This window comes from Littorina saxatilis, linkage group LG8, assembly GCF_037325665.1.
Source record: "Littorina saxatilis isolate snail1 linkage group LG8, US_GU_Lsax_2.0, whole genome shotgun sequence".
NCBI lineage: Eukaryota > Metazoa > Mollusca > Gastropoda > Littorinimorpha > Littorinidae > Littorina > Littorina saxatilis.
Window position 1 is genome coordinate 61,416,174 of NC_090252.1, and position 14,324 is coordinate 61,430,497.

Genomic DNA, 14,324 nt, shown 5'->3' on the forward strand with positions numbered 1-14,324 from the left:
TCTAAGCCCGTGAACAAAAAAGAAGAAGAACTGTAACACAATTGTCCTTGTTGTATCCAAGGATTGTTTTAACTGGTTTTTTTTTAATTCTTGCATGTTCAGTATTTGCACTTCGGCAATGAAGCTATGTTGGTACCATAGTTAAACCTATTACCACGGTTTCACTCGTGACAGTCGTATATTCGTAGGTGTATTCGTGGCAAAGAAAGGCGACTTGAATTAGACCCAAGTAGTTTGTAGTTATACTTACAACTTACCACATCGAGTACGTTTCTTTCAAATCAGTAACTCAAAGCCGTCTTCAGTCTGACATGCAGTCATGGGATGTAATTCAAGCTCCTATATTTCCATCTGCACTCATGCGAGTCAAGCTCATTTTAAGCTGAATAGAATCTCTCCTTTCAAACTTTTACCGCAGGCTGTTGAGAAAACAATTATCAACCAGGTGTCTCGCAAAAGCAAGATGTCTTATGTGTGCACTGGTGATGACGTCTGTATACGACGTTGCTTGGTAGACCATATCAAGAAAAGCCACCACTTCTTCATTATGATAGGAAGCAATAAGCAGTTATCAATCACACAACCAAAACCCAGAGATCCCGACCCATGTGTTCTGTTAGTTGATTGAAGATACATTTGTGAGTTAATTAATTGATACTAAGCATCAGTTTCAATGACAATGTTGCAAGAAATGCACTGCGTACCTCGAATTCACAATCAAAATGGGTCTCCATCAAAATGATATCTGGCAGGCACAAAATGTAAGGGTCTGTTTGCATCCCATGCAATTAAGCCATACCTTTCTGTTCTTGGGCAGCGTTCACTCTTAATTTGCCGGCTAAAACGGCCTACAGCCAAAGCTGTTATCACACAAAAATGGCTGTATATGACAGCTAAGACCGTATTTGTTACATTTTAGCAGTGTTGACCCCGAATTTCGACTGCAAACACACATACACACACACACACTGACACAGGCGTGAGCACTTATGCAAAGAAGCGCAATGCAAAAACACCGATATATTATGTTGTTATATTTATTTATTTAAAACGATATTACAATATAACTGGTGAAACACAAAACAGATACACGATCGACATTTCAACTTTATCAAAAAGAGCACTGAAGCTATTAAAACACAGAAAGGGGAAGAGATAAAGAGAGAAAAATCTTTTTAACAGTGCAGGAATTTATTGGACAGTCCGGCCGTTTCGAACAGATAAACATGTAAAGTGAAAGCAAAATCGACACGTCTACTCGTCTCTCTCTCTCTCTCTCTCTCTCTCTCTCTCTCTCTCTCTCTCTCTCTCTCTCTTTCTCTCTCTCTCTCTCTCTCTCTCTCTCTCTCTCTCTCCCTCTTTCTCTCTCTCTCTCACTCTCCCCCTCTCTCCCCCTCCCTCCCTCCCTCTCTCCCTCCCTATCTCTTACTCGCAAACACCATAAATATTATATTATGTATTCCCAAACGGATTTTTGTTTTGATGTACAATTTTCATTCAATTTTCTTTTCATGTTTGCAAGCTTTTCATTTAAACTGTACAATAGCCGCCATTTATATTATATGTAATTTTCTAGAAATAGTGAACACCACTATAAGCATTATGCTTGTTGTTGTTTACTCAATATGCGTTTTTTGTAAATAATGCACAAACGTTAAATAAAACAGTTTAAACCAGAGAGAGAAAGAGAGAGAGAGAGATGAAAAGAAAGAGAGAGAGGGAGAGAGAGAGAGAGAGAGAGAGAGAGAGAGAGAGAGAGAGAGAGAGAGAGAGAGAGAGAGAGATTGGATTGGATTGGATTGGATTGGATTGTTTAATTGTGTAACCAGTGATTTGGTTTTTACAATGGTAAAAAAAAGAGAAAATGTACAAAATCAGCATTTCACGTAATCGAATCAAATGTATATACATGGTGTTAAATATTTTTGGCAGTTGCTTGCTAATATAGTCACCTCACAATATAGATATATACATCGTAGCAAACAGTGTATCAACCATGAAAACTTTCTGGTAACGGTAATACCGAGGGGTACATTTTCCATGTCACGAATCAAACATCAAGTCTCTTCTGCCTCGCTTTCCAAGCCAGGAATAGATATTTAGCAAAACTTACGGCTTTTGTTTCGTCGCTACCTTTCAACAGTTCACACAGTTGGAGTTCGCATGGAGAGTCAACCGGTATGCCAATATATCTGGTTCTAATAGCCTGATACACTGGGCACACAAAGACAACATGCATTTCATCCTCAGTTTTATTTGTACAAAAAGGGCATAGCCGGCTTGCTTCCGAATGCGAAAAACGTTGCCTGTGTGCACTGAATGGAGAGACGCCAAGTCTGAACCTGCTGAGAGCTGTCCTGTAGATATTCACTTTTATAAAGTCTAAATAATGTTCTCGTCCGATCAGACTTTTGTGACTGTGGTAAAGTTCAAAGCGAGGACTTTGTGACGTATGGTTGAGCCATTTCAGACAAAAGTTTTCACTTAATCGTTCTTTGAAGGTGCGCAGGAATAGTCTCTCATCTGCCACGCTTCCAAATTGCCACACAAGGCCAAAACCAAGCTCACACAACAAAGACTTAACACGTGTGACCCAGTTGTCATGGCCCCTTTCATGCATATTCAATAGGGACAAGTATGCCATCTTAGAAAATCTAACGTCCGGCTGCTTAAGTAAGCGGAACCAATATTGAATGCACTTTGCAGCGGACTCAATGTGAAGTGGATAACGGCCAAGTTCACTGTAAATCACTGAGAGAGAGAGAGAGAGAGAGAGAGAGAGAGAGAGAGAGAGAGAGAGAGAGAGAGAGAGAGAGAGAGAGAGAGAGAGAGAGAGAGAGACTTTATTTATTTTTCAAGGATAGAGGTTTAAGGCGACGCCTTTTCTTACAACCGGTCCTTACTTCTAATACAAATGTCTTATAAAAGATAAACAAGTAAAGCAACATGACAAATAAACAAAGTAAACGAACGAACCAGCAAACAATCGACAAGTAAGCAAACAAGCAAATAAACATAAACAATAAAATGACAAAGTAAGCAACATACAAATCAAAAGCGAAACATACAACATGTTAATTGAGGTTACATATATGTAAAGTGATCGACGGTAAAATTCACACGATACCAACGTTTACACTAATGCTAATAATGATTATATGGTGTAAATGATGATGATGAAGATGATGATGATGATGATGATGATGATGATCAAGTGATGATGATGATGGAAAATCGCAACATAAATTCTACATAATACATATAATAAAGAACATATTTGTGTAATTCATAAAGCTTTGTCAATTGTTGACAGCTACTTGCACGTGTTAAGACTAGTATAGCCATCTAGGTAGACATAAAATGATTATGCAGAGCTTGTTTAAAACTCTTTAGTGAGGTTAATGATCTTATTACAGACGGAATGGAGTTCCACACCATAGCGCCAGAGAAGGCTTGACTAGTTTTGAACAAATCAATCCTGGGTATTGGTGGTAGAAAATTGATAGACCCGTACCTATCATATGTAGAGAGAGAGAGAGAGAGAGAGAGAGAGAGAGAGAGAGAGAGAGGCAGAGAGACAGAGAGACAGATAGACAGAGAAACATACAGATAGACAGAGGATAGTAGTGTCATGTCAATAAGGTTCTTTCGTTGCTGATCTACGAAACACACATATATATATTTATATTTATATAAAACACCAGAAATTGTGAAAGAAACAATTGAAAGTCAGCAGAGACTTTCTTCCGAGATTTGTTAAAATCTCTTAGCAGAGATAGAGAGAGAAATAAGTATCCCTTCACAGACAGCCTATTGGGAGCATCAGACCCTCCTCAAGGGTAAAATATATATATATATATATATATATATATATATAAAACATATAGATATGATATGTTTGGATTAAAAACACGCTCAGAAAGTTAAAACAAACAGAGGTACAGAAAAGCGTGCTATCCTTCTTATATATGTTTTATATATATATATATATATATATATTTATATGTATATACAACAACGTGTATCAATACAATATAAAACAAGTCGCGTAAGGCGAAAATACAATATTTAGTCAAGTAGCTGCCATTTTTCAGCAAGACCGTATACTCGTAGCATCGTCAGTCCACAGCTCATGGCAAAGGCAGTGAAATTGACAAGAAGAGCGGGGTAGTAGTTGCGCTAAGAAGGATAGCACGCTTTTCTGTACCTCTGTTTGTTTTAACTTTCTGAGCGTGTTTTTAATCCAAACATATCATATCTATATGTTTTTGGAATCAGGAACCGACAAGAAATAAGATGAAAGTGTTTTTAAATTGATTTGGACAATTTAATTTTGATAATAATTTTTATATATTTAATTTTCAGAGCTTGTTTTTAATCCGAATATAACATATTTATATGTTTTTGGAATCAGCAAATGATGGAGAATAAGATAAACGTAAATTTGGATCGTTTTATAAATGTTTATTTTTTTTTACAATTTTCCGATTTTTAATGACCAAAGTCATTAATTAATTTTTAAGCCACCAAGCTGAAATGCAATACCGAACCCCGGGCTTCGTCGAAGATTACTTGACCAAAATTTGAACCAATTTGGTTGAAAAATGAGGGCGTGACAGTGCCGCCTCAACTTTCACGAAAAGCCGGATATGACGTCATCAAAGACATTTATCAACAAAATGAAAAAAACGTATGGGGATATCATACCCAGGAACTTTCATGTCAAATTTCATAAAGATCGGTCCAGTAGTTTGGTCTGAATCGCTCTACACGCACGCACACACACACACACACATACACACACACATACACACACACACACACACATACACCACGACCCTCGTCTCGATTCCCCCTCGATGTTAAAATATTTAGTCAAAACTTGACTAAATATAAAAATCCACGATAAACTAATAAAGAAACAAGCAACACTAGAAAGTATAACAAACAGTCTATAGTAAGACAGAACAATCAAGTAACTTAGAACAATCCTCAGGCAAGTTATAGAGGGTGACAAAAAAATGCAACCAACAAAACGAGTATCAATACAATATAAAACAAGAGGCGAAGCCTTCACGGCTCACGTAAAATCGACAAACAGTAACACAAACTCAATCACTCCGTCACACATACACACACCCAGTAAGCATAGCCTCAGCCATAGGTGACACGGTGCAAGAGTGCGAGACACCAGATCTAGATCTGTCTGTCTGTAACCTACTTACGGGGACACGACTGCCAGATCGACACTGGGATCGACACTGCGCTTCCTCGCGCAGACACTGGAAACACGCTGTGCAAATTAACCTGTAAGAAATCTCCATTGGTATCTTCCTTATCTATTTTTCTGGAGCTACGAAACCGAACAATGTGAAATCGTCTTCTCCGAATCGGCGAACTGCAGCTCGGTGATAACTGTATCTATACCACAATCCTTCACGCGATCTGACCTAACCTTGACCCCTGACCTGGTCAACATACCACACACGACACAAACCAGTCACCTGTTTTTACCCCCCCAAAACCCCCCACCACCCGTTTTCTTTGGGTACACACTTTAACTACAAACGTGCCGACGAAATGTTGATCATTGCTTCAATACTTTGAAGCTGTTGCTTGAATAATAACCAGGTAAAATTAGTATTTCGGTGTTCAGTCAAATGTTAAAGTTTCTACCACATACATACATACATACATACATACATACATACATACATACATACATACATACATACATACATACATACATACATACATACATACATACATACATACATACATACATACATACATACATACATACATACATACATACATACATACATACATACATACATACATACATACATACATACATACATACATACATACATACATACATACATACATACATACATACATACATACATACATACATACATACATACATACATACATACATACATACATACATACATACATACATACATACATACATACATACATACATACATACATACATACATACATACATACATACATACATACATACATACATACATACATACATACATACATACATACATACATACATACATACATACATACATACATACATACATACATACATACATACATACATACATACATACATACATACATACATACATACATACATACATACATACATACATACATACATACATACATACATACATACATACATACATACATACATACATACATACATACATACATACATACATACATACATACATACATACATACATACATACATACATACATACATACATACATACATACATACATACATACATACATACATACATACATACATACATACATACATACATACATACATACATACATACATACATACATACATACATACATACATACATACATACATACATACATACATACATACATACATACATACATACATACATACATACATACATACATACATACATACATACATACATACATACATACATACATACATACATACATACATACATACATACATACATACATACATACATACATACATACATACATACATACATACATACATACATACATACATACATACATACATACATACATACATACATACATACATACATACATACATACATACATACATACATACATACATACATACATACATACATACATACATACATACATACATACATACATACATACATACATACATACATACATACATACATACATACATACATACATACATACATACATACATACATACATACATACATACATACATACATACATACATACATACATACATACATACATACATACATACATACATACATACATACATACATACATACATACATACATACATACATACATACGCACGCATGCACGCACAGACAGACAAAAGTTAGCATTGCATAGGCTACACTTACGTGAGCCAAAAACACCACGATAAACTAATAAAGAAACAAGCAACACTAGAAAGTATAACAAACAGTCTATAGTAAGACAGAACAATCAAGACAATTATAACAATCCTCAAGCAAGTTATAGAGGGTGACCAAAACATGCAACCAACAAAAATGCTAATAACTTTTACATATATTGACCAAATTACCTATGGGGATCGACCCAACAGTACAAGGTTTGAAATTGAGCGGTAGCTATAGCCAAACTAGCCCGATTTAATGCCTCCAGATTGTTACCTTTGGTAATATTTGAAGGACCTAGTATATTACAACCTACATTAGATAGTCAGTGAATTGAATACAGTAATTACAGGCAGGGTCAGAGCCGTTCCCATGGAGGGATGTGTTCATGTCATTGATTAATTTTGCGTGCCGTTGCGCAAGTGTAATGTTTTTTTCCCCCATTCATTTGAGTTAGGCAAGTATCTTTATAGTTGTTAAACATGAATTTCAGTCTGTTAAAAACAATTCCACAAAGTGTCCAGTCTGTCGGTAAATTGGTCTGACTGTTACCTTCTCTCCAAAATGTGTTCCAAATTACACCTCCACAATTGTCAATGATACCAACCCTTTCCTGTCCAGGGATTGCCCTGAACCTTGCTGTAACTGCTTCCTTCAAGTCACCGATGATCGGGGGGTGATGCTTTTGTATACTCAGAAATTCAGATAATCCAAAAGGTAAGAGTCTGGAGGGTATGTCTGCCGCTCAATGTCAAACCTCGTGCTGCTGAGTCGATCCCCGAATTTGGAAACTTTTTTTATATGTGCACAAAAGTCGATCAGGCCATTTGACCAATACAATGTTTACTTTGTGGACTGGTCATGCGTACACTGAAGTTAATGTACACAACATATGAAGTAATTCGGTCAACAGATGTATTAGCATTTGTGTGGGTTACATGTTTTTTTTGGTCACCCTCTACAATGATAATAAAAAACCAAAAAAAAACACCTGAAGTAAAACAAAACAAGTCACGTAAAGCAATATCAAAACATTGAGTCAACTTGTCGGTCTCAAACTAAAAAACATCTCCAAAAACCGGGGAACAGTCATCATCGAGACCTCCAAAACCTTGCTAGTTAAAACCCATAAACCGAGAGGGGGAGATCTCGTCTCGGTGAAGCTTGCCATCATGAGACCTAATTTGCATAAAGAGATTTTCGTTCATGTTGGGCACAGTTTCAGAGTAAGAATAACATTAGAATTTGGATTCAGGAAGGAACTGATGCGGAAGGAATAGAATGCAACCATGTGTGAGTCTCTAAAGGAAAATGTCATCTTAATGACAATTTGAATGAACTAACTAACTAATCAATTATTAAGCTGAAATGCAATCTCATAGTCTGAACTGAGTCAAATAATGTATGACCGACATTCCAATCAGTGTTTTCATGCAGGGTTCTTACCTGAAACAGACACAAAAAAGCGCTGGTGAGTTTTTTGCAATGTTATACTAAGGTGCAATGTTTGTTTGTTTGTTTATTTGTGTGTGTGTGTGTGTGTGTGTGTGGGTGTGTGTGTGTATGTATGTGTGTGTGTGTGTGTGTGTGTGTGTGTGTGTGTGTGTATGTGTGTGTGTGTGTGTGTGTGTGTTACTTGTGCAACGAAAGGTTACATACTTTTGACTTCAACTCTCGCTCCTTCCTCTAAACGACTTTCCTTAGCTATCTCGGAACCTTTCGGACAAACAAAATTGCTGAAAATGATACCATAAATGTTTAGATTGTAATAGTTTGTGCAAATCCGAGAACTAAGTGTATTATTTTGATAAAATTGACCATTGACACTTCTAAGGCAAAAAGGCAAAAATCAAAAACTCTGTTTTCGTTTAAGTTACCATAGGTTTTCATTTCAACGTTTAGGGTTTGTTTGGAAAAACTCGTGATGATAATTAGCATTGTTTATATGTTCACATGTTTATTACTCTTTTATTTCTCAAGATATTTGTGTTTTTATTGCAAAATAGCGCCCCTGTTTTTTTACATTCCGAGCAAAATAATTAAAAGGTATAACTTTCAAAACAGGTGTGTGTATATACAGGTGAATATCGGGTAAATCATGCATAATAACTGAGCAATGACGAAAGGTCGGCAGTGCGACTTGCATGTTCATTCTCATTTCTGTTTGTTACGGGCGGTCAACCTATATGAGGACTGGTGCCTGAAATAAAGCACCCATTGTTCCTGGCAAGAATACAATACCATGAAGATGTAATAGCCACGCGCTGCCAGATACATTTATCAGTCACGGTGTTGGGTCATTTGCCTTTCAGCCTTCTTGAAACCCCCAACCGCCCCCTTCAACTGACAATTACCCCCATTGAAAAGTTGCCCCGGTCCCCTCCGAAAAATGCCTCTTAAAACAATTGTCTTGATTCTAATGATTGTGGTTATTGTGTGTTTTGCTCACAGGTCTTTACATAATTTAAAAATCAAATGAATTTGACCTTTCACACACAGGGGGCGGGGGCAGTTCAACTTAAGCCACCAGTCAAAATGTGGAGTACGTAGAATCTTTATCTGATCGACAAGCCTCAGTAGTGAAACTCATTGGCTTTTCCTGAAAGTTTGTGACACAGGCTAGCATTGAAGACTGAATTAGTCTATCTGAACGAGCATTGCAACTTACCATTCTCAACTTCCGAAATGTTGATTTCGGGGTTGATGGCAGAGTAAATGGAGCGTTGACCGACGTCTGACTGTCGAAGGCTATCGTAAGTGCTGTCTGTGTCTGCAAAATCACCAGTCATGTTCCTTCATTTACCTTTATTCCAAGGTTGGGGTTTAACTAACATGTCCGTCAGAAGGTTGTTCATGTAGTCCGCATGTTGGTTGATTTGTCTGTCCGATTTTCTGTTTGTTTGAATGATTGGTTTGTTACATGTATTGTCGATCGGTGTTTTACAGACTAGAAACAAAAAGGCGGGAAGAGCTGTGTGTGTGTGGGTGGGAGGGGGCGGAGGGGTGGGTGTGAGTGTGTGTGTGTGTGTAATTGTGTGTGTGTGTGGGGGTGTAATTGTGTGTGTGTGTGAGTGTGTGTGTGTGTGTGTATGTATGTGTATGTGTGTGGGTGTGTGTGTGGGTGGGTGTGTGTGTGTAATTGTGGGTGTGTGTATGTGGGTGGGTGGGTTTGTTTGTTTGTTTGTTTATTTGTTGCTTAACGTCCAGCCGACTACGCAGAGCAATATCAGGACGAGGAAGGGGGGGGATGAAGGGGGCCACTTGTCAAGCGATTCCTGTTTACAAATGCACTAACCCATTACTTGTGTCCCAGCAGGCTTTAGTAAAACTAAATTAATACCTACTGGAAGATTACCAGTTTCCAGTATGTTAAAATAGGCTTAACCTATCTACTGCTGGACTTACATCAGAACACTAACAGATTAAACTATACATGAATCGCGAGACAAGCGGCAAGAGAAGAGATTTTTGGAAAAAATGCAGGTGAATGAGCAAGAAGGCAGAAAAAAGAAAAGAATTCATGAAGAAAAAGAGAGCATGACAGGAAAGAGGAACCAAAAATCTACCTAAAAGCAAACTAGAAAGCTCCTGCGGTTCCAAAAACAGGAGGGGCCTTTAATTTCATAACCGCAGTGCCCCACTGCGGGAGGGTGGGTGGGTGTGGATGGGTGGGTGTGTGTGTGGGTGGGTGGGCGGGTGTGTGTGTGTGGGGGGGTGAGTGTGTGTGTGTGTGCGTGGTGGGTGGGTGTGTTGGGAGGTGGGTATGTGTGTGTGGGGTGGGTGTGTGGGTGGGTGTGTGCGGGGGTGGGTGGGGGTGTGTGGATGAGTGGGTGTGGGTGTGTGTATGTGTGGGTTTGTGTATGTGTGTGTGTGTGTGTGTGGTATATGTCCAGAGGACATGGTGCTTCCATATCACTATTCCCAATATGGAGTAAGGAGAATGATACCAGATCGGGGAGTTAGCCTCATCTTATTTAAGATTGTTTCATATAGACTAGTCTTTGAAACATCATGCGATATTATGATTGTGAAAGATATAAAGACTAATAGTCTAATTTATATTTGTCACAAAGATGTGGGTATGAGATTTGGGTTAGGTAGGCCGTCGTGTTTTTAACCTCCCTAAATATCGAAGTGCGACGCTATGTGGCCGGGGAGCGTTATTCACGGGTTTTGTGCGTTACAGGTGGAACTGGCTTTAGATTGAGATGAGCTGTGTTTATGAACATGAGACATGTAGCTGGGTTTGGTTTGATATCGTCACAACGCTGTAGAGGCTCGACCGAGCAAGGTGTCTAAGCGGGTGTCAAATTTGTCTGGGACAAATTCACTCTTTCAAGAGACGGGTCTCTTAAGGAGTTTCCATGAGGAGTTTCCATGGCGTGTACGAGGGACGGACCTTACACGGGAAAGCGCGGGACGATGGTGGCGAGCAAGGGACCACATCGGCGCAGGATGACTAGACTAAGGAGTCTTCATCGTTACCGGTCGTAGCTGACGACGGTTCTTTTCGCTAATGGCGGAAAGGGTTTCTCGGGGAGAAACGTGAAAGGTGTGTGTTGGCATCTACAATGAGAGTTTCTGGGAATTCATCATTCTATGAGGATTCAGCGACACAAGGAAGTGAAACTGACGACATGCAGTGAGCCGTGATTCGAACTCGTGAGTGTCTGTCAGCCCTTATTTTGTGCATTAATCTATCTTTGAGAAAGTATCCTTTTACTATGTATTTACATGCATTGAGTGAATGCTAAAAGATTGTGTGAACTGTGTGTCGAGAAGTTGATTCGTATTGATGTATTTGAAGTGAAGAATTGTGTTGAAATTGGTGAGGAATTAATAAGCCTGTATCCTCCCAAATTCTGTTGTTTAAAGTGTTTGGTGTGAAAAGGGTAGATACAGTGCAATAGGGCAGAACACGTACATATGAAAGTAATTTCATTTATTTCACACACAAACCACTTCATGACAATATTGTATTTGTAATGTTATCTTAACAAAAGACGACCGGGTAAGAGGCAATATATGTGCTTGTTAACATTAGAACGTGTTAGTTTTATGTGTTTTGTCTTATTGGATGCCCTAAGAGTTTGTATCAAAATGTGTGTTTTTCAAACGTTGACAGGCAGGTTAGACGCGTCGTAGAAACTTTTCAATTGTTATGTATACGCTGTAATGAACAATTAAGTGTTGTTATTATTATCCTTCTCAGACACGTTAATCATTTTTTTGCGAAAGAGCAAAGACACTTACCATTTTCAACTTCCAAACCGTAACCGTAGTTGACGACAGAGTAAATGGAGCGTTGACCAATGTCGGACTGTCGAAGGTTATCGTATGTGCTTTCTGTGTCTGTAATGTATACATGTTCATTGAATTGCTATCAATCAAAAGTCGGGTGTATAACTGACATGTCAGTCGGTTGGTTGATTTGTTTCAGTAATTGTTTCAGTTTTTGTTTGTTTCATTCTTGGTCGAACGGGCAGTTTGAAAGGTTGGACAGATTGGTTCAGAAAGTAAAAAAGGAGGTGAGAGATGGCTGTGTGTGTGTGTGTGTTTGGGGGGGGGGGAGGGGGGGGGGGCTTTCGGAGATTGGGGAAGATGATGAGTGTAAAACAATGAGTGAGTAGCTCAGCACTGGTGTCACAATACCCATATACGAGTTCACATACGTAAAAGGTTTAGCAAGCAAAAACACATATTTTAGAATGCAGTTTTGCTCAGTTACCTTTTATTTTGGTTGTATAATACGATCTTAGTTCCAAAATATTACCAAGCTCCCGTTGTGATGACAGAGCTTCGCCATGAAAGAAATAATATGTGTATTATCAAAATCATCTTGAAAGGTGTTTCTCACTCATATCCGGTCGACTACTGGATTAGCAAGCTCATAATGCATCTCATTAAACTGTGATTAACGGATAAGCAAATTGATTGAGCTGAGGGGTGCGTGAGAGAAAGAGCGAGCGAGAGAGAGAATGAGAGAGAGAGAGAAAGAGAGAGAGAGACACAGGGAAAGAAGATATAGAGAGAGAGAGAGAGGGAGAGAAAGAATAAATGAGGAAGAGGAAGAGAGAGAATAGCAAAGAGAAAAAAGATTTACAAGAAAACAGAATGACAGATCACAGGCACATATGACACTACCTTCAGATGGGACTTTGGGTTTGTGTGTAGATCTTGCGGCGATTTCCTAAGCCTATTTCAATCTACAAGGCTAATGGAGATTATAACATGTTCAATTATTAACGTACAATGGGTATCCAAAAAGATTTTCTTTGTTTGTGGGCACTGTAAGGCTGTCGTAGTTTGTCGAGTAAGAAAAATTGCGAAAGAGTATAAAAAGAACACTTTGGCAGAACCCCCCAACCCGACTGGCAGAGTCCATAATTATTTCCTGTTTGTACGGACTTTGGGTACGTCATGCTATCTTCGTCATTTCATAGGTCGAAGTTTGTGTGAACGGGTCGTTGCATAAACTGAACTACTTTTCCGTATTGCGTTTACATTTAACAAACCCAAAAGACATAATTGGACATAATAATATTTGATCATATTATTTGGTCATATTTTCACAAAGCTTCTGTTATTGACCCTTTCTCTTTTTAAAATTGCATGACAAAGTCTTGGAAAAGGCGTTCTGTAATCTGGCCGAACAATAGCTGTCTTGCCCGGATTCAGCAACAGATGACAAATTCGTGGTCACTCTGAATCTGAAGTTTGTTTTGTGGAAAGGCAACTAGCAATCTGGCTAAAAAGGTCAAGTGTTTGCTGGAAGACTTGACCATTCTATTTCATAAAATGGTAGGAACAACATAAATTAATGTTGGAATCCTGTTTACATTATTTTCAAGTTTCATATGTAACATTGCCATTTTCGCCTTTTGATAGTTGTACCTGTCAGGAACGTGATTTTACCTGTCGGGTCATCGATCGGCCGCCAATATTATTTAATCTTGACGGTGCAATAAGGGTTAGGAGACATCTGCCTCTACCCGAATCCTCGAAACTAGCGTCTAATACCAGGGGGACAGTCAGATAAACAGTGTGCTGAGATGTTTACCATGTTCTTCAGTGGAGTTGTTACTGTTCTGTTGTTGCTGTCGTTTTCGCAATTTAAAGACGACTACGACGACAGTGATAAGGACCACACTCCCTCCAGTGGCACCCGCGACGATTGGACATGGGAATACGTCGACGTCTAGGCGAGAAAGAAAAACACATAGACAACATGAGGTTTAATCTTTACAATAAATAAATTAGTTATTTTTATACAAAACTTATACTTTAAGAAAGGCCGCTGAACTAGGACTTCAAAATACAATTTTATGTTTCCATTTTGCCAGGGATGCTCATGTTATTTGCTTCTTACAGGTGGCATCCCTGCTG